At 34.2% G+C, this 25,867-nt stretch overlaps 1 protein-coding gene across 4 annotated transcripts in view; it reads left to right on the forward strand.

Annotated features, from left to right (window-relative positions):
• Nucleotides 1–25,867, forward strand: part of ADAMTS6 (ADAM metallopeptidase with thrombospondin type 1 motif 6) — a 331,044-nt gene that overhangs the window by 120,478 nt on the left and 184,699 nt on the right. The window lies entirely within an intron of this gene.

Raw genomic sequence — 25,867 nt, forward strand, 5'->3', positions numbered from 1 at the left:
GTACTATTCTTTCATTCTTCTTTCTTGCCATCTCTCCCACCCACTGAAACTTTCTTCCTGGAAAAAATTTATAAACACAAAATAAAGCAAAAAAAAAAAAAAATACAAAACACAAATGAGGTACATAGAGTCAAAATGAGGGTGAACAATGTGTTAACATTTTTTAATATTTTGCATCTAACTAGTATTTTATTCTCAATAATTCTTAAATGGGATTTTAGCAGGGGCTGAATCATTCTCTCTGGATTGCACAGGGATAGCTTATTGGAGTGTGTGCTCTGCATATCCTTTTAGGAGGTATTTAAAGATAGTAATGTCTCTCCAGCTTGTTCAGCAATCTAGAATTCCATTGCCTAACTTTTTTTTCAGGAATATCAGATGTTAGAATGAAGTGACAATTTAGTCATGTGGAAATGGGAAGAATATGGGGGATCACAAAGTAAGCAAGGCAACACGGATCATAGAACATGTGGGCAAAGGCATCAGCTCAAATGCCTTGAGGACCCACTATAGTAAGAGGAAATGTAAAAAGGAGAGAGAAGGAAGTGCTTGTCTCTGTCACGCCCACCAAAAAGTTCTCACCTGAGCATTTGTATTAATGTTGTTGTCTTTACTGATTTTTTCAAATTTTAATGATTGAAATGAGATCAGAGTCATATTCCATTTCAGACACTGTTCCCTTTTTTCTTTATCTGCTTTTCTTGTTGGGTATAAGTCTTCCATAAGGTAGAGGGGACACTCTCACCCTTTTTTGGACTGTTAAATCAACAACTTTTAAAGATTGGTCAATTAGGTTACCAAATATTTGACATAATTTGGAAATCAAATATATTATATAATTTGGAAAGTAAAGCTGTTTTGTTAATTTTTTTTTTTTTTTTTTAAATTTTTTTGAGACAGGGTCTCACTCTGTCTTCTGGGCTCAAGTGCAGTGCTGTGGTGGTTATGGCATACTGCAGCCTCTACCTCCCAGGTTCAAGTGATTCTCCCATTTCAGCCTCCTGAGTAGCTGGGGTCACATGCACATGTCACCATACCTGGCTAATTTTTGTATTTTTTGTAGAGACGGGGATTTGCCACATTGCCCAGGATGGTCTTGAATTCCTGCGCTCAATTGATCCACCTGCCTTGGTTTCCCAAAGTTCCGGGATTATAGGCGTGAGCCTCAAGGCCCGGCCTTAAAGCTGTTTTAAGTGCATGTGAATATATGAATTTTTGGGAACTAACTGTGGCTAAGCCACAAGCTTTTATTTCTTTCTAAGTGAAAATATAGACTTTGAGGGTCATTGACCTTAAAATATAGTTTCCTTTTCCCAGAAGATTATGTAAAACTTCTGGTTTTACATAAAAAAACCAGAGAGTTTTCATGTAAAACTCTCCCCGTGAACATATTGATAATGAGTAGTCTTTATTTCCCTAGGAAGTTAGTTCTTTTATCAGCTGTGAAATCTGAGTGACTCTATACTTTCGTTGCTTCAGATGATTTTTAGAATTGCTATGTTGGTGCTGAATTAATCACAGCAAGAGAAAGCGTATCGATATGGAAAAATATAAGGACTAAAAAGAAGCCAGGTAGCTCCTATTTATATAGCTTGCTAATAATATACTCAATGTATAGTACTTAATACCCCTATTACTGCTAATTTTATTAAATAAGATGTCAAAATATTTTAATATTCTCTCATGAGATATTATAAGGCTAACTGAGTGTTTGCAATTTCTTGATGTATTAGTTGTTTTCTATAACATCTGACTGGCTATAACTACAGTTAACATTTGCTGTATTAAGATTCTAGTGTTTTTGTTTGTTTGTTTGTTTTAGTGAAGCATAACAGTGATTAAGGGTTTAGCTAGCTAAGAACATAAGAAAGATGCTAATGCCCAGCCAGAAAAAAAAGATAGTTTTTCTTTTTGATATTTCTGTACTTCTTAGTTTGAACTACATGAAATTGCCATTTTTGTAGGTCAAATAGACAACTTCTTAGGGTTCAACCTATTATATGATTTAGAATAATAATGCCTATAGTCTACTCTGCCTTAGCCAGCTCTACGTAAAACTTTAACTTGTGGGCTATAAAGTAAGTTTATCCCATTTATACAAGTTTGGGCATAATTATTTTTTGTTTTTGTTATTAGGGTTTGTTTTTTAGAGATAGGATCTCACTCAGGCTGCTCAGGCTGGAGTGCAGTGGTCTAATCATAGCTTACTGCAGCCTCAAACTTCTGAGCTCAAGGGATCCTCCCAACTCAGCCTCTGGGATAGCTGGGACTACAAACATGCATCACCGTGCCTGGCTAATTTTTTTTAATTCTGTAGAGACAGAGTCTTACTCGGTTGCCCAGGGTGGAGGGTAGTGCCTTGATCTCAGCCCACTGTACCATCTACCTCCCAGGTTCAAGCGATTCTCCTGCCTCACTTCCCAAGTAGCTAGGACTACAGGTGTGTGCCACCATAGCTGGCTAATTTTTGTATTTTTTAGTTTAGACGGGGTTTCACCATGTTGGCCAAACTGGTCTTGAACTCCTGACCTCAAGTAATACATCTGCCTCTGCCTCCCAAAGTGCTGAGATTACAGTTGTGAGTCACCAGGACTGGCCGAGTCATTGTTAATCTTATGCAACAAGAAGTTTGGAGGTAGCTAGCCCATGGGCAGGTGTAGTGGCTTCATAACCACCTTGATATTCCAGGCTCCTTTTATGTTTCCACTCTGACATACTTAGCATGTGGCTTTCATTCTCTTTCACATTGCTTTAGACCCAAGATGGCCACCACATTTCCAGGTATTACATCTACCTTCCAGGCAGGAAGAGGAGAAGAATAAAAAACCTCATTCTTTTCAGGCTTTCTCCCACTCCCTACAAAGAAGGGAACTTCTCTTGAGGGGCTTCTGCCTACATCTCATTGTCCAGAATTCTGCCTGAGAGTATTTCAGTTAAGTATTTTAGTTTTCTGTCTTTTTAGTTGAAAAAGACACACAAAAAAGCATTGAAAAGCAAAGTGAGGGACACTATGAAGCAGCAAACAGTAAGCCATTCAAAACTAATAACTTGTAAGCCAATTGAGTCGGTTTTGCATTTTAAAGGCAAAGTAAAGACATACTGGGACCAACTCAAAAAAATTAAGTAATCTTTAGTCTTATCTTTATTCAATCTTTCCTTTCAAAACATAGACCTTTGAATCTTCTGAGTTTTGTGAGCTTAGTGACAGTAGACTTTTAGGTCTTGATTACTTTGTGAAATAAAATAATGAATTAAGAAAGATAATTTTTTTGTAGTAAGATATGACATGGTACAATCACAAATAGAGTTTTATATGATTGGTCATATATATATAGTACTGTTTGGTTTATATACAATGGTTGCCAGTTGGTTCCCCAGGAAACAAGATTAATAAGCAGGAAGTTTATAAGTGGGAACTCTTGAGATTTAACACCTCTAGGGGAAGGAAAGGAAGCAAGATTGGACAGAAGAAGTTGGACTGTGATGTAGTCAGAAGAAAGGCCTCAGCCAACTGCATGAGAATACTATTTGGAGTTGTTCCAGGCTGAACCTTTGTACCACAGTACTGAGCAGTCATTTGATGCAAATTGCCCCTAGGAGATAGTGTGACCCTGGGCAAGGTAATCTGTACAATTGAGGGTAATTTTCAGAGAGGACTAGATAGTTGAGGGCCGATAACAGTTGAGAAATAAATTCACCAAACCTAATTGTATCTTTGGGAAAATCAGATTTAACTTATAAATTTTAGTTTTACATCTCACTTTTTAAGAATATTACCCATGGTAAGTGCAAGATTTTACCCATATGTGTTCTCAGGGCTCTAGGGTTGGACTATTAAAGGTGATTTATTCTAACTCAGAATAAAGAATGTTCTTTTAACATTAATATGAAGGCTTCACCTGAGACTCCTCCCACCTCCACAAATGTTAATTCTGTTTAAGTCACTAATTTGAAACAGCATCCTGTGTATGCTGAATACTAAAGAGGAATAGTGAGTCGTCATTCAGTTTTTCAGTTTTTAATTCAATTTGATTATGGGAATCTTTATTTCAGTACAGCTCCATGATTATCTCTGTAATATTTTGAAGGATTCCGATGTAATGCATAATTCTTGATTCCGTTGTCCTATCTCATAAAATTACTGGCTTTTATTTAAAAAGTCTACCCCCAACTGCGCCCTCCCCCGCCACCATTCTTTTTCTTGGAATAAGAGGTCAGAAAGCACAGAGTCTGTCTTGGTTGTTATCCATGCCTCCTTGCCTCTTGGATAGATTGCTAAAATTTGTTTTCTTTTGGCCTTTCCCTGAAAGTCATCCAGAAGTAACAGTATTTATAGAACAGAGCAGCTCTACTACTGAACATGGCAGGGGGCAGGGGCCGGGGTGGGGGTGGGGGCCAGAGGGTATCCTCTGGAGCGTGTATTTACTGCAAGAACAGCAGTCAGATGGATTGAATTTAGATTTTACTGATTTAATACCTAGAATAATCTGAACTTTAAAATCTATGAACAGTTAGTTAGAATCTGGGGTCAGCAAGATGATAGCTTTGGGAACATTGATTTTTATGAAACTAGATTATAATGAACACACTATGTGATGATCCTACACATCTTGTATAGCAGAATTAGAATTTTTGAAATGAAAAACTACAAGGCTAAAATAATCAGTAATAGTTTAAGTACCATTTTACTCAGCTACTAAGGGCATTGTGATTAACCTCTTAGTTCAGTTGTTTCTGGTCTTGGGTGGATTCAAATATCATTGGCAGATTTTGGTAGAATTCTATATTAAATATTTTCTTCTTCTGCTTCCCATTCTCCTTTTTCTTTGACTATTTTAAGACATAGTCATAATGAAAATATTATAGATAATACTTTTATAAGACCTGCCAACATTTTTTACCATTACTATTAGTAAATAACTTATTTGATATAGGATTCTCTAAACCGTAATTTTTGCTTCTACCTTCATCTAACACTAAAGTTATTGCATTCCTTTTTCTCTTAGGAGGTTGTATTTATAAGGTTAGGTGTGCTTTCTTCAGTTCAGTTTTAGAAAGAAGTTTCTCTGAGATCTGATTCAACCATTGGTTTTAAACCCAGAACTAATGGACTTTTGTTTTAGGGGATTTATTCAGTGACATTGTGCCTGTGGTATCAAAAGTGATGTTTTTGGTTTTATTTAATGATTATAAAGTTCAAAAATGGAACCAGAAACTTATCTCTTAGCATTTGATTATATAGAAATGCTCATTTCCTGAAACTATAGATGTATTAAATCTGTAAAGTGCTAAAAAACACATACTCACGTCAAACAATTGGCATGCAAAGACACATTTTACTTTGTAAAATAACTTATATAGGATGTTTTATAGTTTGTATTTGAGCTAATTTTACATATAATATGATCATCTATAAAAGATATCCTAAATAGGGTCCATAGGATTCTTAGTCCCTTAGAAATTCTGCTCCAAATAATTTATTTAATATTGCTTTGTTCAGTTAATTTTTTTTTTTTTTGAGAAGGAGTCTTCACTCTGTCACCCAGGTTGGAGTGTAATGGTGTGATCTCTGCTCAACACAACCTCTGCCTCCCAGGTTCAAGTGATTCCCTTGCCTCAGCCTCCCAAGTAGCTGGATTACAGGCATGTGCCACCATGCCCAGCTAATTTTTTTGTATTTTTAGTAGAGATGGGGTTTCACCATGCTGGCCAGGCTGATCTCAAACTCCTGACATAAGGTGATTTGCCTACCTTGGCCTCCCAAAGTGCTGGGATTACAGATGTGAGCCACTGCGCCCAGCCTGTTCAGTTAATATTGAGCAGAATTTTCCAAGTTTACCCACTTGCAAAATCATACTGTGCTTCATCTTCCGAGCATTTTGATTTTTTTAATTACTTGATTATCATAATTCTATGGAATTGTTAGGACATATTATGGTCCTTTATCTATAGATGAGTGATCTGGAATATATAATTAAAAATAATAGATCTCCTGATTCCAGTGGTCTTTCTGTCACATCATACTGTTTCCTGTGGCTGATCAGTTGTTTTGGTTTCAGTACAAGTTAGGCAGTTCCTCTGTGTCTCTGCCTTGAGCAAGCAAAACCTCTTTTAAAAGGACAGCAATAGGTGGTGTAGTCTATAAATGATGCAGATCTTCATCAGGCTGGCAAGATCTAGAACCTGGTAAGTTGATCTGATTTGAGCATCATATCTACAATAGGTAGCCTGTAAAAAATTCAGTCAGGATTCCATAATCAATAACTTAACAAAAGGTAGCAGGAAAGCCTTAATGATGATGGTGTTACCAGCGCTGTCTTGAGTTTCAAAACTCCAGGGGGCATATTCATATTGTATTCCCTATGTTATCCTCTGGAGTCGTAGAACATGGTGATACTCCATGATATATTAAGAATATTGAAAGAGAGTCATTGTTTAATAAAAGAGCTCTGAAGATTGAGACCTTTTCTTCTGGCTAACTCTGATAATCAGTAAGTCATTTTCCCAGACAGAATCTTTTTGTCTTAAAAAGCTGAGGTCAACTGTCACAGCTGCAGTTTCTCCAGGGAAAAATAGTCCTTGTACTTAGCCAAAAGCCTTTCACGTCAGTATTTGAAGAGAGAGCCATATCCTGCAGTCAAATTGAGGGTAGTTATGCCCCCTTCAAACACAGAGAAGCTGGCTTTTTAGATGGATTAACTGTGTTTGGCCAGGTGACAGGAGTTCAAGACGCCAGAGTCCTTATCAAATCTTCATGTGATTTTGGTACTTCAGTTTTTCTAAACTGAAAATAGATTGTGATGATAGTTCTCAGTTGGCTCTGGGAATTTTAAGTTATGGCATAGATCAAGTTAAAATATCCTGGGATTATCTTTAAATGATTTGTAGTTAGGCACAAGCTTTTCACAACATTAACATTTCTATTTGATACAGAAAATCATTCTTTTTGAATAGTTGGTGATTTATTTTTATTTGAAATTCTAAATCCCAAAGATAATTTTCTTACCATGAACATTGTGTTGTTTGGCCAGTAGTTTTCCCTAAAGATTATTTAAAAGTCTCTTATTCTTAATTGAATATGTTACACAGCATAGAAGTCCACTAAGCAATGCTTCCAAAAATTATTTGCATTTAGTGGATTATGCATAACCCCATTTTAGAGCTGATGAAAGGAGTTAATAATAGTAAAGTAAGCTTAAATGTATTTTCAAGATGTTGAAACACTCATTGCCAAAGAGAAGAATAAATATTGGGCTGAAATGAATTAAAAGTAAACGTTTTATTTGATACCAGAAAGTATCATTTTGGGATGAAAAGGTAAAGATTTTTCAAATTTAAAATGTTAATGATAAAATTTTCTTTTACTTTTCTAATGCCAATTTTAAAATTTGCCAAGATAGCATTATTTTCAGTCTATGCATAAGGGATGTGTAATTTTTGCAGCATAAAAGGAGTGTAGGCCAGGCACAGTGGCTCATGCCTGTAATCCCGACATTTTGGGAGGCTGAGGCAAGCAGATCACGAGGTCAGGAGATTGAGACCATTCACTAACATGGTGAAACTCCATCTCTACTAAAAAAGAAATACGAAAATTATCTGGGTATCACTGCGCGCCTGTAATTCCAGGTACTCGGGAGGCTGAGGCAGGAGAGATGCTTGAACCTAGGAGGTGGAGATTGCAGTGAGCCGAGATTGCAGTGAGCCGAGATTGCAGGATATTGCACTCCAGCCTGGTGACAGAGTGAGACTCCGTCTCAAAACAAAAGGGGATGTGTGTGTGAAGCTATTGTTACAAACTTGCTGGTTGTAGATTAAACCATTTTAGTATGTTACCATATTAACCTAAAAGTAGAAAATAGAAATAACCGTATTTGAAGCAGCTTATGTTGAAATTATATCAGTAACATACTATAGTATTTTCTGATTATTTCCCCCAAAAGTTTGAGAATTAAATATTTTATTTATATGAGAATTATGATATTTTATCCATGGATTAGTATGTATTCATAGAACTATAGTACAATAATACTTAATATAAACATTACTTTGAATATAATTTAATATACAACAAATCTGAAACCCTGACAGGCTTCTGCAATATCTTGGGGTACATCTTTATGAATTTTGGATATTATATAGTACCTTGGGAAAATGCTTATTGTTCTCATTTTACCTTTTGGATTTTGGATAAACTGGCGTTTGTTATATGTTCCTTCTATATTTTTTGATGAAGAAATTTAAGAATCAAATTATTTTATTCAGTGATACTCAAGTTTCCTTTAAAAAAATTCTTGACAGAAATAGGATAGCTATATTCGATTGCATTTATGAATGATTCCTCTACTGGAGTGAAAATTATAGACTAAGCTCTATTTGTCTGTCACACTTCTGAAGGCAGAAATATGTTTTGAAGTCAATAATAGGTTAACAAAGGAAAAGAAAAATATGTGATGAAAAGAATTGAGCCCAGTAATTCTTGCCATTATGGTAACTTACATCTGAAACATGTAGAGTACTCTTTAAGCTCTACTTCCCATTGTTGAGTTAATATAGAAATATCTATAGAATATGATTATGAGCAGTGTTTACTTTTCTATATTTATAATTTGATTTTTTAGGAAACATTCTCAGAGAAGTACTTAGCCTTGGATAATGTTTTGGAGGAAAAACAATATTCTTTGACAAATTGTCTCTGGTCAGAACAGCAACAATGAAATGAGATTATTTTAATATTTTTGATTGTTTAATAAGTTTAAGTACTTTTCTGCTATGTAGAAGATTTTACCTGGCTTCCTAGCAATGCTGTGAAGGTGAGAGAGCCAATATGGGAAGATTACAGCACAATGAGATGCTTGCCAAATGGTATATATAGCTAGTAACCACTGACTGGGTATCACCAGGACTAGAATTCACATCACCTGACAGGCTAACTTCATGTTCTCTTCAGTCACCCACAGCCTTATTTTATAATCTGTTGATCACCATGAAGGCAAAGTTTTAATATTATAGAGATTAGCACTTTCAAAAATCTACCAAAATGATTACTTCAGGTTCACTACCACTACTTAATACAAAGCAGTTTTCTTGAGTGATAAATTAAAAATTACCATGTTAGGGCAGGCACAGTGGCTCACATCTATAATCTTAGCACTTTTGGAGGCTGAAGTGGGCAGATTGCTTGAGCCCAGGAGTTTGAGACCAGCCTGGGGAACATGGCGAGACCTTGTCTTTACAAAATAATTTAAAAATTAGCCTGGCATGATGGCCCATGCCTGTCGTCCCCGCTACTTAAGGAGGCTGAAGTGAAAGGATGGGCCTGAGCCTGCAGATTGAGGCTGCGATCATGCAACTGCACTCCAGCCTGGGTGACAGAATAAGACCCTGTTTCAAAAAAAAAAAAAAAGAAAAAAAATACCATGGTAAATATCACTTTCACCCAAAGAGGTAGAGACTAAATAAGGTGATGCATTGAGTTACTATTTTCTGTCCCAACTAAGGTACCATTTCTAGTCCAACTGATTTAGATCTTTATCCTGGCTTGAATCTGGTGGCACCTCCTAGTCCCTCATTGACTTTTTTTCCACATCAGACAAAACCACTGAATGGTTTTGTGTAGTCTGGCAGGATTGTTAGTTGCAGTGGTGTAGAAGCGGAAACAATTTGGGAGTTGTAGGTTGAAACTGAGGTGCCTGGTTCTATGAAGTGGTATTGGTACTGAACTTTGAGTACCAGATTTATGTATATATTTAAAACATTTTTTTAAAGGTGGATAGTAGTGGTGGCTATTTGAGTGTCTTTGGAATACTGAGACGTTCAACATAATTGTACATCTTATAAAGCGGAATTTTGGAGCAGGATGATTTGTAAATTCACTGCAAATTTAGAATCCAAACAAAACTCATTTCATGTTTGTCTAAACTATTTTAAACCATTTTGATCTTACTAAAATTTCTTTCTGTAGTCTGTATTTTTGTGTTTAAGGCCAGCTTTTTCTTTTTCACTATGGGATTCATATTCAGTTGGCCTACTAAATCACTTCCATACTGGTCCTAAGAGAGGTTCATGCTACTCTATTACATTAAATTCATTATAATCTTTATTTACAAATAATATTGAGGATCCACTGGATTCACTAAGTCCTTAAGAGACCTGACATGATAGAGAGAAGATATCATCAATGCCTGCCAAAAGCCCATAGACCAGCATGGTAAACTATTAAAAACAGTTAATAAAAAATTTTATAAGATATACAGCAGTAAGCAACTTATATGAGGTAGATGAATTTGGAGTTGTTTTAAGAACATACTTTGCTTCCTCTTTTGCACTCTTATAACATTTACTCTTTTTCTTAGGTGTTGGATTTAATAATTAGATCACATTGCTTTGTAATGGTCAATTCTTAATGTGTGAATGAAATAAGAAAAATGGTCTTGAATTTTGGGTTACAAATACAATATTGCCTTGAATCTACAATTTCATTAATTTTTTATACAGTTACATACATTTTCTACTTTTTTTTACAAGGTATTATAACACATTGACTTGTTTCTTGTTTTCTCCTCAGCTTTATTAAGGTGTAATTGACAAATAAAAACTGTATGTATGTACAGTGTACAATGTGATAGATTGCTGTATGTATACATTGTGATATGATTATATCAAACTAAGTAACATATGTTTACCTCAGATACTGTTATGGTTTGGATCTGTATCCCCGCCCACATCTCATGTTCAATTGTTGGAGGTGGGGGCTGGTAGGAGGTGGTTGGATCATGGGGGTAATTTCTTATGGTTTGACACGATTCCCCTAGTGTTGTTCTCTTGATAGAGTTCTCATGAGATCTAGTTGTGTAGCACCTCCTGCTTTCCTTTCTTCCTCCTGTTCTGGCCATCTGAAGTGACTCACTCCCGTTTTGCCTTCTGCCATGATTGTACATTTCCTGAGGCCTCCTCAGAAGCCAAGCAGATGGCCAACTTCATGCTTCCTGTATAGCCTCTGGAACCATGAGCTAATTCAACCTCTTTTCTTTATAAATTACCCAGTCTCAGGTATTTCTTTATAACAGCACAGGTGGAGGAACAGACTAATGTACATATACAGTTATTTGTGGTAGAGAACACTGATAATATACTCTCAGCAATTTTTAAGTATACATTATTATCAACTGTAGTCACAATGCTGTAAAGTAGATATTGAAAATGTGTTTATCCTAACTGAAACTTTGCATCCTTTAATCAACATCTTCCCCCTTCACCTCTCCCTAGACTGTGATAACCACTATTCAACTCTACTTCTATGAGGTTGACTTTTTTTTTAGATTTTACATGAATCAATATTTGTCTCTCTGTGCCTGGCGTATTTCACTCAACATAATGTCTTCTAGGTTCATCCATATTGTCTTAAATGATGGGATTTCCTTCTGTTTTAAGACTGAATAGTATTTCATTGTGTATATGTAGCAGATTTTCATTATCCATTTGTCATAGATAGACACTTAGGCTGATTTCATATTTTTGCTACTATGAATAATGCCACAGTGAATTGACTTTGGATATATACCTGTAAGTGGGATTGCTGGATCCTATGGTAGTTATAATTTTAAAATTTGGAGGGCCCTCCACACTGTTTTCCATAATACTAATTTATATTCTCAATAACTGAGTAGCAGGGCTCTCTTTCTCTACATCCTGTTACATCTATCTCTATTACATCCTCTGTAACGCTTGTTATTCTTTGTTTGATGATAGCCATTCTAACAGATACGAGATGATTTCTCATTGCGGTTTTAATTTGCATTTCCCTGGTGATTAGTGATGTTGTTTTTTGGCCATTTGTGTGTCTTCTTTTGAGAAATGTCTGTTCATGTCATTTGCCCACTTTTTGTTCTATGGATCAGAAGATTCTTTGTACCTTTTTTAATTGGGTGATTGGTTTTCCTGCTATTGAATTGTTTGAATTGCTTATATATTTTGGACATTAACCCCTGATGAGATGTATGGTTTACAGATATTTTCTCCTAGTCTGTAAGTTGTCTTACCACTCCGCAAATTGTTTCCTTTGCTACACAGAAGCTTTTTCATTTGATACAGTTCCATTGTCTGTTTTTGCTTTTTAAATCTGTGCTTTGAAGTCATATCAGAAAATCATTACCCAGACCAATGTTGTGGAGCTTTTCTACTATGTTTTTTCTAGTAGTCTTACAGTTGTAGGTCTTATGTTTAAGACTTTAATCCATTTTGAGTTGATTTTTGTAATTGTGTGAGTTAAAGGCCCAATTTCATTCTTCCGGATGTGGCTGTCCACTTTTCCCAGCACCGTTTATTGAAGAGACTGTGTTTTCTCCATTATTTCTCCTTGGCACCTTTGTCAAAGATCAATTGAGTGCAAAAGCATGGATTTATATCTGAGCTCCCTGTTCTGATCCATTGGGCTATGTATCTGTTTTTGTGCCAGCACTATGGTATTTTGATTATTATAGCTTTGTAGTATATTTTGAAATGAGGTAGTGTGATGCCTCCAGCTTTGTTCTTTTTGTTCAAGGTTGCAAGACAATTTGAGGTTTTTTGTGGTTCCATATGAATTTTAGGATTTTTTTTTCTATTTCTGTGAAAAATGTCATTGGAAGTTTGATAAGGATTGTATAGAATCTGTAGATTGCTCTGGGGAGTACAGAAATTTTGACAATATTGATTGGGCACTTTGGTCTTGTTCCTGATCTTAGAGGAAAAACCTTCACCTTTTTCCCTACTCAATATGATGTTACCTGTGGGATTGTCATATAGGATCTTTATTGTGTTGAGGTACATTCTGTACCTAAATTTTGAGAGTTTTTTTACCAAGAAAGGTTGTTGATTTTGTCAAATTCTTTTTATGCACTCATTCAGATGATAATTTGATTTTAGTTCCTTATTCGGTTAATGTGATGTATCACATTTATTGTTGAACCATCTTGCATCCCCAGGATGAATCCCGTTTGCTCATGGTGAATCCTTTTAATGTGCTGTTGAATTTGCTTTGCTAGTATTTTATTAAGAAATTTTACATCTGTGTTTATCAGTGATTTGTCTGTAATTTTCTTTTCTTGTGGTGTCCTGCCTTGGCTTTGGTACCATAATACTGCCCCTATAAAATGAGCTTGGAAGTATTTCCTCTTCTTCAATCTTTTGGAAACTTTGAGGATTGATGTAAAGCCTTTAGATATTCAGTATAATTCACGAGTAAAGCCATTAGTCTAGAGTTTTTATTGCTGGGAGTTTTTTTGATTACTGATTTGGTCTCCTTATACATTATTTGTCTGTTTAGAGTTTGTATTTCTTTGAGAGTCCTCATGCTACATCATGTATCTCTAAGAATTTATCTATTTTTTTAGCTTATTCAATTTGCTGGCATATAATTTTTCATAGTAATCTTTTAGGATCTTTCATTGTTCTGCAGTATCAATTGTAATGTCACCTCTTTCATTTATGATTTTTTTAAACCTTTCTTATTTTTTAGTCTAGCTAAAGATTTATTCATTTTGTTTGTCTTTTCAAAAGACCAACTCCTAATTTCATTGATTTTTTTTTTTTTTAATTTTCTAGTCTCTATTTCATGTATTTTGCTTTGATCTTATTTCTGCTGACTCTTGGCTTAATTTGTTCTTTTTTTTCTAGTTCCTTGGGGTGCAAAATTAAGTTTTTTATTGACTTTTTTCTTTATTCTTAACGTGAATACCTATTGCTATATACTTTCCTCTTACAAATGATTTTGCTGCATCCCATAAGTTTTGATGTGTTGTGTTTTCATTTTCATTTGTCTTAACATATTTTTTGATTTTACTTTCTATTTCTTTTTGGACCATTGGTGGTTCAGGGGTGTGTTGTTTAATTTTCACATAATTGTGGATTTTCCAGTTTTTTTCTATTACTTATTTCTAGTTTCATACCACTGATACACATAAAGTAGTTTTATACAGACTTTGAGTCTAGTAAATTCTATTGTTTATGTTTTTGTTGTGTTTTTTTTTTTTGACACTCTTCCTTTGTCTTCACCCCATCATATCTCACAGCAAACTCTTTACCAAACCCAGTTAGTATTTCCCTGTCTGCACTAGAGGATATTTTATTAATAATATTATTACTCCTGAAAAATATATATCTTCATTTAAAATAAGAAGCTAAATAAAAGAGAATTGAGGTATGGAAGGAAAGTAGAGGTAGAAAGCTAAACACCTTCAATGCTTATTCTCCAAAAAGCACAATTTTAAGATATCCTAAAACTTCAGAGAGCAGCTGCATCAATATTTAGTTGGAACTTAAAATCCCCAGTAGAGTCCAACTTCCCAGCAAGTTAGAGTTTGAGCAAAGTGATAAATGTTAGTATGGTATCATTGTATTGAATTAATTTGAAGAGACATACGCAGAGGGGATCCTTGGCAGTAATGATGATGCATGTAAATAAAAGATATCAAATGCTAAACAAGAAAAGGTGCAAAATTCTTTCCAAGGAAAGAACTGAAAAGCATGGCTCTTTGGGGCTGGCCAGCTGCTCGCTGGTCCTTTTGTTTGGCTGTTCCTGTTATATTGCATGCTTTCTATTCTTACGAAATATGCTTTTGAGATAAACAAGCGGGAAAGAATAGCAGTTGTCATTTGACATAATTGTGGAGACGTTCAATAACACACCACAGCCAGAACCAGGAGGGAGCTCTCCTGTTTACCAAGATTAGGGATCTTTCTACTGATGACAGTTAGTTCTCAAGAGACCCACAGAAATGTTTTATTTTTAAGGTAAAATATTTGCACCCGAGAACATTTTAATGGATTATTATGTCTGTCTGTCTTCATCTAACATTTTTGTGATTGTTTACACTCTTCTGGCTCTCAAGCTTGCAAAATAAATACCATATTGATGAATTAAATATATGAAATACTTTGAAAAAATTCAAAATGGGAAATTGTTTTATTAATTTAAATGTAGTCTATGTCTACTAAATACAGGATACTAAAAAAAAAGAAAAAAAGTCTGAACATTAATTGTTTCTTAGCATTACTTTACTGTATAAATGTGTGTGTGCTTGTATTTAAGCTAGGAGTGCAGGGATGAAACAATGAAATTAGGGGATAACAGGAAATAATTTTAAAAATAAAGAAACAATTAGAATACATAAACCAATGTTATGACAGCAATTGTAATTCCAGAACATATTTTCTTAAATAATCTTATGTCTGAAGAGTGTGTATTATTAGTTTTACAAAAAATTTCTAATCCAATTAAAATATACAAACTCTAATAAACTAATTAAAGTGAAGCTAATAATGTTAATATAATTAAAATAGTTTTGGCTCTAGATTAGACTTCTTGGTCATGCTTTAGATAAGATGCTTTATTTCCCTTATTGTTTCCCATAGATAGAGTAAATCCAATTCTGTTTATCCAAATTGGCTTTGTGTTTTCTCTCAAACAGTCATTATTTTGAAATCTAAGTGGCTAAGTGCCATGACAGGCTAAAGATGGATTTAGAGAAGTCATGTAATTTGAGTGACAGAAAGGTTATCTTTACTTTGGTCAAATGTTTTTCTCTTGTTTCAGTAATGCCAGATGTGGGTGTCACAGTTCAATTTCCCTTTTGCCATAATGATTCCTTGGTGAGAGAGTAATGTCCTATATACCATAGGAACTGAGTAAGTTGATAATGGAAGTTGAAACCTCAGGTGAAGATACATTTTCCAACTATTTTGGTATTTGGAGGATCATTCTGAACTCTTGGATCTTGCCCTTCTTGTCTAAAAAAGTCACCACCTTGAAAAACTTGTCCTTGTACAGTTTTGACATACCATTATCATCACATCTTTTAACTATTTTATCAGAAAAATGTTTAGGATTGGAAGCAATGTCAGCGTTAAGGAAGCAGAGGAAAAAATTAGAAGATACACTACATTTGACCAACAAACAACAAGAGTACTTCAGAATTTCAAATTTGATTTATAACTTCTTTTAAAATGAAAGTTAACTATTTTTACAGTACCCACGTGACTAAAAGAATACTAATGTTTTTGGAAGAAAGGTTGAGGAATATTTGAACTGGCAAATGAAGAAAATTTGCAAGCCAAATATGCCTTCATAGTTGCTGCAATACCTTTCCTGACACTTCATTTATCTAACTATATTAGGGCTAATAAGTTTTTAGGTTGGCAACCTCCAAGGAAAACCCGTTGAAGATTCAGAATAAAATACAAAGCTTGATATTAGTTACATTATACCACAAATACCATCTTTCACTGTCTATTTTTTAAAATTTAAGTGAGAGTTTACAGAAATTAGAATATTGTTAGCTGCTTCATAATATTTAGTAAAAGAGGTATTATCCTATATTAAAGCAGTTTACTGAGTGAAATTTGAAATCTGTAATTAGGTTTTAGTAAACAAGTAGAAGAATAAAGTTAGTAGTATTATCAAACATCAATTCCAAATAACAATTTTATTAACTACTGAATTAGGCTAATCTAATAAATTAGCTTACAAACATTTACTCATATTAACAAAAGCAACAATAATTTAAATGTGTTTAATATTTGTTAAGCCTTATTATATGAATACACAGTTTAGATACATTAAGGATTATTATTTATATTACTTTAGGAGCTATGATAGCCATTATTTTCCCCATTTTATAGATAAGAAAACAGAAGTTACATAAGTAGGTGAGTGATGAGATAATTGTGAAACTAGAACCCATTTAGAACCCTATTATGGAGGACAGAGAAGCAGTAGAAATCATTGCCTCTGCTCTCAATAGGCTCAAAAATTAGTTGGAGAGATAAAATTAAATGGAAACATACAATGAAAAATGCAAAGCATTAAAGGGTTAATTGCATAATTTAAGAGCAGCTGGAGCTCAAAGAAGAGATCAACAGAAGAGTGGGCATAAAATGCTTCATGGATGAGGTGAATCTTGGATATCTCATGTTTACATAAAAAGATGGTAGAAGAGTTATGGGGAAAGAAAATAACATGTATGGAAGAAGCCATGCACGCTGCATTTGATACCAGTCCAAAAAGAGCGATGACCTAATACGTCAGTCATTACTACTAGTAGCAACAATTTAATAATATATTTGAAGGAAAGGTTTAAATGGTCTTCTAAAGAGAAGTTTTGGGATTTTTTTGCATATATTTTTGTTATATTGTCAATATTCACTAAAATTCACATTGCCTAAACCTGTTGGAACTAATTTCCTTTAGATGAGCCAAAGAAAGAAAGCATGTGTGTCTTGTTAACTGCTGTATTCACAAAATCTAGAACAGTGCCCTGCACATGTTATGTTCACATTAATTATGTGTTAAATAAATGAATTATTATATAAATATATATAATTTGTGAGTAACATCATAGTTTTAAAATCTGAGGACATTTAAGCTTTTCAAATGTTAATCATTGATAAATATCACAGTAATTTTATTTAACTAGAAACTAAAGAATAGCGAGAGTCAATGTTTACCCAGCATTCCATAGTGATTCAATATGAGGGACAAGAATCTTCACATTTCCTCTGTTCCAAAAGTAAAAGTTTTCATTGTGTTACCTTCAACAAATGATAAGAACACTAGACTTTTTCAAAATTACTGAGTTTGATTTCACTACTTCCTAGCCCTATGCTGTTAAGTTATTTAACTTCTGCAAATCTGTTTGCTCAACATAGATTGAAATTATAGAATGAAAATAACCTTTTTGCTTCCTATACTGCAGAGGTTATTATGAGGTCCAAATTAGATAATTTCTTTTTTTTTTTAATTATACTTTAACTTCTGGGGTACATTTGCAGAACATGCAGGTTTGTTACATAGGTATCACACGTGCCATGGTGGTTTGCTACATCCATCCCTCCATCATCTACAGTATGTATTTCTCCTAATGTTAACCCCCCTCAATCCCTCCACCCCCTGCTATCCCTCCCCTCCCCCACCAACCCTCTGACAGGCCTCAGTGTGTGATGTTCCCCTCCCAGTGTCCATGTGTCCAAATGAGATAATTTCTATGGGAACCATTAACGTATTGGAGAAATGTTATATGTTTTGAATCATTTCTTTAATATTAACAATGTTTCTGGCCAGCACACACCTTATAGATAACAACATAATGTTAAGCCTGTTATTATTATAGCATTAATTATGGAATGCAGGTATATATCTATAGGGTAAGATTCATTCATTCATATAAAGATCTAGAGAGGAATCCTCAGGTAGAAAGAAGTTTATTCATATTTAGGGAAGAATGTAGGCCATTGTGGTCAATAGTGAGTGAGAAGGAACATAGTGCTGGAGGGTCTTTCTTATATGTCATTTAGGGTCTTAGATCATTTATATATCATTTAGGGTCTTATAGCCATAATAAGTAGTTTGGATTTTTTGGTAAATATATATATTATTATGTTTATTTGAAATATAGTACTCTTCAACTGAGGATGGCAGTGTTATTTTTTAATTGGAAGACAAATCAAGATAAGAGAACTTATATGTATATACACAACTGGATTATGAGAGATGAGCAATTATATACATGCTCTGTGATATCCTGCACATTTTTTAGGCTAAGTAAAAACAGTAATGCTTATGATATTACTCTGTCTTACATTAAATTTATTTTAGAGTCATCATCTGATCTATTCTAAATTTCATTTGGCCATGGATTCTATTTTAATCAGTCTTGTATAGGACAGAATTTTTCTTCGTTAAAAATTTTTTTTTTTACCAACGTATTGTAGTATATAATCATGGTGATAGTTTCTTGCCCCATCCTTTCTCACTCATAGTTTAGTAGCTTAGCCAAAACCACTGTTAATTTTTTAAACTATTACTTCTGGAAATTGGTGCCATACTTCTAAATAATACGATTTTTACTGCAAATTTTTGATTTGTCAATTTGAGACATTCTTTTTATTTGCTTCTCTATGGGTAAGAATTTCACTGATTTAAAGAACTGACTGTATGCCTATTTTCATGATATATTTAATCATTTAAAATTCCTCTTTTGATTATCATTTTAACTTTAAGCAACACATTTACCTTTTTTCTTATTTTATCACTTACAAACATCCTTGCATCTATACTTTGTAGAGGGAAGTATCAGTGCCTACTAGATATTTTGACAAGTTGGCTAGAACAGCTTTGTTCAGATGGAGCATAGAACACCAGATTACTTTTCTTCCCCATGGCAATTCAGTACTGATCTTTGTCTTCCATCTCTTAAGTACATTTACTTCTGAACTATGTATGCTATATAATTCATATCTGTGATAACAGCAGGTGACTTGATAGATTTTATCTGGCTATGTGTACTTCCATGTTAGCAAGTCATTTATATATCTAAGTTTCTACCCAGTGGGAATTAGGTCAGTTTAATTTTGTTGTTACTGATTTTTTTTTTTTTTTTTTTTTTAAAGAGATGAGCTCTCTCCGTGTTGCCCAGGCTGGAGCAGTGGCTATTCAAAGGTGTGATTATAGCTCACAGGAGCATCAAATTCCTGGCCTCCTGCCATCCTCACACCTCTGCTTCCTGAGTTGCTAGGACTACAGGCCCACACCACTGTGCCTGGCTAATTTTCTTGGTATTTTATCTGGAATAGCTCCACATATAATAAAGTCATTATAAAAGTTCTTTTTAAGATGTTTGTCCATAAACATTCAAACAGATTTATTCAATTAATGAAGAATAGAATGCCTAGTAGACCAAGGTAATCCAAAGAGTTGTAACATATTGTGATCCTCTAAGCTGCATTGTTTTCTACAAAAGAAACATCAGCATTCTGGGAAATTTTAAACTTAACTCTTTGAGACTTTATGAAGTTTAAGAATATTTTGGTTTTTTATACTTTATGCTCTATAGCCCTTGAGACAGTCAATGTTGGGTTGGGACTTGAAAGTGATGGAGCAAATTTTAATAAGGCTTCCATAGTTATGTATTTTCCAGAGGACTGTGAATTCTGGCACTCAGTCTTGTAGAATACTTAAACCCCTCTTGTAGATATGTGATGGTTAGATTTCCAATATTAAATTATTGGCAACTGAAATTGGAAAGAAATATGGTATCATCAAAGCTTTATATCATAAAAGAAATTAGTGATTGACAAAAATAATTTTGCAAATTAGAATATTGATTTGAAATTAGAATTATGAAATTCAGTAAGAGACAAACATAAAGCAGTATGGTTAGAGAGGGAAAGTAGCATAAAGTCCAGAAGATGAGTAACTGACTTTGTATAAAGTTAGAGGCCGGGTGCGGTGTCTCATTTCTGTAATGCCAGCACTTTGGGAGGCCGAGGGGGGTGGATCATTTGAGGTCAAGAATTCGAGTCCACCTTGGCCAACATGGTGAGACCCTGTCTCTAATAAAAATACAAAAATCAGCCGGGCCTGGTGGTGCACATCTGTAATCCCATGTTACCCAGGAGGCTGAGGCAGGAGAATCACTTGAACCTGGGAGGCAGAGGTTGCAGTGAGCCGAGATTGAGCCACTGCACTCCAGCTTGGGCAATGGAGTAAGACTCTGTCTCAAGAAAAAAAAGAAAAGAAGTAAAGTATTAGCATTAGCTCAATATAATGTGGTTAAAGCACACACAATAGATTGTGACATAAATATGAATAAAAAATATAGGAAACTTGAGATTATTTTCCCATTGTATTTGTTACTGGTCAGACCCTTACATGAGCTTTGTTTCTAGTTTTCTGTGCTACCACTAAAGAAGGACATGGAAAAGTTGGACAAAGTTCAGAGGAGGACCACAAAGATAATTAAAGGGTTGAAAAGAAACCTAAAAGAAAAAATTGAAAGTAGCAGGGATTATTATTCCAGAGAAAAGAAGACTTAGAGGTATTTAACTTACGCCTAAAAGATGTAGGCCAGATGTTCTCAATCTTCACTGAAGGTCAGACAAAAAAGAAATCAGCTTAACCTGCAGCATGAAGGATTTAAGTTAAATATGAGGAAAATTTTACATTGAGAATGTTAGAATAGGAGACTATGGAACATGTGACATCCTTTATAACACTGTAGATACTTATTGACAACATCAAGGAGCTCAAAGGACATTCATCTGATGCATTTATCATTCTAATAGCTTATTAGGTAAACATGTATTTTAGCATTTTTGAATTCTGAGTAAAGAAAATTAATAGTTGATCTGGAAATTCTGGCTTATGATCAGTTCCATGGAAAATGTGGTTGATTTCATAGAAGTAATGTAATTAAAGTTACAAATCAATTCTGTTTATAGGACACTGTAGTATGCTGCTCCATTAAATCAGAATAATAGATAATCTGACCTCTGAAAGTCTCTTTTTTTGTTTTTTGAGACAGTCTCACTTTGTTGCACAGCTGGAGTGCAGTGGCGTGATCTCAGCTCGCTGCAACCTCCACCTCCTGGGTTCAAGCGATTCTCTTGCCTAAGCCTCCCAAGTAGCTGGGATTGCAGATGCCCACCACCACACCTGGCTAATTTTTGTACTTTTAGTGGAGATGGGGTTCACCATATATTGGCCAGGCTGGTTTTGAACTCCTGACCTCAGCTGATCCACCCACCTCAGCCTCCCAAAGTGCTGGGATTACAGGTGTGAGCCACTGTTCCAGGCCTCAAAGTCTTTTTTAACCCCGCTTTCTTTTAACTAGACAATACTTTAAAAGTTAAAGGACAGCTGTTACTTGTCAGTTGGTTTGATGACAAATACCAGTAAAAAAGAAATTATGTTGAAATTTAAATATATTTTAATTCTAGATTTTAACTTTTATATACATATTTTACAATTTTAAAGTGCTGTGGTGATTTTTTTGAGTAGACTTTTCATCTGCATTTTTATTATGAAGTCCAGCTTTCAAAATCACTGTTGTTGAATAATTTGCCAGACTGTAAATAAAAATTCTTTATCTTTACAAACCAATTTCCAAGGTACTACCTAACAGAATTAGACTAGTGGCCGCTTGTAACTAGATTTAAAAGACCCTACTAACAATAGAAAATTTTTTTTTTTATTGAGCAATGCGTAACATGTATATTATGCTTTTTCTTTCTTGACTTAAATAACTCCTTTGGTTTTGAGGTTTTTGAGGAAGAAGACAAAATAAGCTGTATATTTTAAGGCAAAGAGCTGTTGTGGTCTACCATGTTCTGTAAAACTAATATGATGCTGTGGTAAAAATTTGGAAAGAAAAAATTTTAGATGTAGTAAAGGCTGTAAAGTTATTTGTACAAACTCTCTTTATATTATAAGTAATATAAAATGGACTGATCTATTTTTTAATGTTCATATTTTCACTATATGTTGGTATCAAATATAGTTTTTAATTCATTTTAAAATTTTTTTGTATTTTGAAAATTTATTGTTTTTATTGTATATTGACAAATTATAAAATATTTATTTTTAATTGGCAATAATTATATATATTTATGAAGTACAATGTTATGTTCTGATACATGTATATATTCATTATGAAATGATTAAATTAAGCTGATTAATATAATTATCAACCCACATACTTTTTGTGTGGTATAGACATTTAAAAATCTACTCACTTAGTAATTTTTAAACCTAAGTTACATTCTTAACTATAGTCTCTATGCTGTGCATAGAAGGGAATGGGGAGATATTGACTACAGGTGATATTGACTACTTAATTCCTCTTAAGTGAAACTTTGTATCCAGTAATCTGTATCTCCAGATTCTATTCTCTCCTATCCCTAGCCTGTGGTAACCACCATTCAACTCTCAAAAAATAAATTTCCTTGTGTTTTAAGGCTGAATAGTATTTCCTTGTGGCTATATAACACATTTTCATTATCCATTCATTGTAGATAGAGATTGATTTCATGTCTTAGCTACTGTGAATAAACCACAATGAACGTGGGAGTGCAGATATCTCCTTGACATACTGACTTTGGATATATACTCATAAGTGGGATTGCTGTATCCTATGGTAGTTATCATTTTAAAGTTTGGAGGGCCCTCCCGACTGTTTTCCATAATACTAATTTATATTCTTACTAACTGTGTAGCAGAGCTCCTTTTCTCTACATCCTGTGTAACACTTGTTATTCTTTGTCTATTTGATGATAGCCACTCTAACAGATATGAGATGATTTCTCATTGTGGTTTTAATTTGCATTTCCTTGATGATTAGTGATGTTGAACATTCATATGTTTATTGCCCATTGTATGCCTTCTTTTGAGAAATGTCTGTTCGTGTCATTTGCCCACTTTTTGTTCTACAGATGAGAAGATTCTTTGTACATTTTTAATTGGGCGATTGGTTTTCTTGCCATTGAGTTTTTAATATATTTTGGACATTAACCCCTAACGAGATGTATGGTTTAAAATCTTTTCTTCTAATCTATAGGTAGTCTTATCACTCTATTAATTGCTTCTGGTTTTTTAAATTATTTTTTCCTGTTTCAAAGCTTTTTCATTTGATATAATCTCATTTGTCTGTTTTTGCTTTGTTAATTGGTGCTTTTGAAGTCACATCCAGAAAATCACTGCCCAGACCAATGTTGTGGAGTTTTTCTCCTATGTTTTCTTCTAGTAGTCTTATGGTTGCAGGTCTTATGTTTAAGCCTCTAATCCATTTTGAGTTGATTTTTCTATATGGTGTGAGTTAAGGATCCAGTCTCATTCTTCTGCATGTGGTTATCCAGTTTTCCCAGCACATTTATTGAAGAAACTGTGTTTTCTCCATTACTTGTTCTTGGCACCTTTTCAAAGATCAATTGAGTATAAAGCATGGATTTATTTCTGGGCCCTCTGTTCTGTTCCATTGGGCTGTGTGTCTGTTTTTGTGCCCATACTATGCTGTTTTGATTATTATAGCATTGTAGTATATTCTGAAATAAGTAATGTGATGCCTCCAGCTTTATTCTGTTTGTTTATGATTGCCATGTCTATTCAGGGTCTTTTGTAGTTTATTACACATTTTAGGGTTTTTGTTTTCTATGAAAAATGTTGTTGGTATTTTTAAAGAAATTACATTTAATCTGTAGATTGATTTGGGTAGTATAGTCATTTTAACAGTATTAATTCTTCTGATTAATGAGCATGGGATAGCTTTCCACTTGTTTGTATTCTCCTCAATTTCTTTCATCAGTGTTTTGTAGTTTTCCTTGTAGAGGTTTTTTGCCTCCTTGGTTAGATTTATTCCTAAGTATTTTACTTTGTTTGTAGCTACTGCAAATGGTATTGTCTTCTGGATTTTTTTTTCAACTAGTTCATTTATGTATGGAAATGTTACTGCTTTTTGTCTATTAATTTTGCATTGTATAACTTTGAATGAATTGAATTTTTATATCAGATCTAAGAGGTTTTTTGGTAGAATCTTTTGGTTTTCTATATATAAGATTATGTCATCCACAAACAGGGACAGTTTAACTTTCTCTTTCCACCTTGGATGCCCTTCACTTCCCTTTCTTGCCTTATTGTCTGGCTAGGACTTCTAGTACTATGTTGAGCAAGAGTGGTAAGAATAGTACATTTGTCTGTTTCGGATCTTAGAGGAAAAACTTTCTTCTTTTCTGTTAAGTACAATGTTGGCTGTGGTTTGTCACATATGGCCTTTATTATGTTGAGATACTTTCCTTCTGATATGGTTTAGCTGTGTCCCTACCTAAATCTCATGTTGAATTGTAGCTTGCACAATTCGCACATATTGTGGGAGGGAACCAGTGGGAGGTAATTGAATCATGGGGACAGGTCTTTCCCATGCTATTCTCATGATAGTGAATAAGTCTCAGGAGATCTAATGGTTTCATAAAGGGGAGTTTTTCTACACAAGCTTTCTTCTCTTGTCTGCCACCATGTGAGACATGCCTTTCAGCTTCTACCATGATTATGAGGCCTCCCCTGCAACATGGAACTGGAGTCCATTAAACCTCTTTCTTTTGTAAATTGCCCAGTCTTGGGTGTGTCTGTATCAGCAGGCTGAAAATAGACTAATACACCTTCCATACCTAATTTATTAAGACTTTTTTATCATTAAGCAATATTAAATTTTATCAAAAGCTTTTTCTGCATCTATTGAGATGATTATATGGGTTTTGTTCTTGATTCTATTCATGTGATATATGACATTTCTTGATTTGCATATGTTGAATCATCCTTGCATTCCTGTGATAAATCTCACTTGATCATGGTGTATTATCTTTTTAATGTGCTGTTGTATTTGGTTTGCCAGTATTTTATTGAGAATTTTTGTGTATATATTTATCAGGGTTATTGGCCTGGAGTTTTATTTTCTTATTGTGTCCTTGTCTGGTTTTAGTATCAGGGTTATGGTGGCCTCATAGAATAAGTTAGGAAAGATTTCCCTCTGCTTCACTTTTTTGGAGTAGTTTGAGAAGAATTGGTATTTATTGTTCTTAGAAGATTTGTTGGAAATCCGTAGTGAAGTCATCTGGTCTTGGACTTTCCTTTCTTGGAAGATTTTTTGTTATTGATTCAATCTCTTTATTTATAATTGGTCTGCTCAGGCTTTCCATTTCTTTTTGGTCAACCTTGGTAAGTTGCATGTGTTCAGGAATTTATCCATTTCATCTAGGTTTTCACATTTATTGGAGTATAGTTGTCCATGGTAGTCTGTAATGACCTTTTATATTTGGGTGATATCGGTTGTGACATCACGTTTTTTATTTCTGATATTATTTATTTGGATCTTCTCTCTTTACTTCTTAGTCTAGCAAATGGTTTGTCAGTTTTCTTTCTCTTTTCAAAACACCACCTTTTTGTTTTATTGATCTTTCATTTTTTTTTAGTCTCATTTTCATTTATTGTTGCTGTGAGTACATTATCTCTTCTGCAAATTTGGGGTTTGGATTTATCTTATTTTTCTAGTTTCTTGAGATGCATTTT

The sequence above is a fragment of the Sapajus apella genome, unplaced genomic scaffold (genome assembly GCF_009761245.1).
Source record: "Sapajus apella isolate SASKATOON/1434 unplaced genomic scaffold, GSC_monkey_1.0 scaffold1, whole genome shotgun sequence".
NCBI lineage: Eukaryota > Metazoa > Chordata > Mammalia > Primates > Cebidae > Sapajus > Sapajus apella.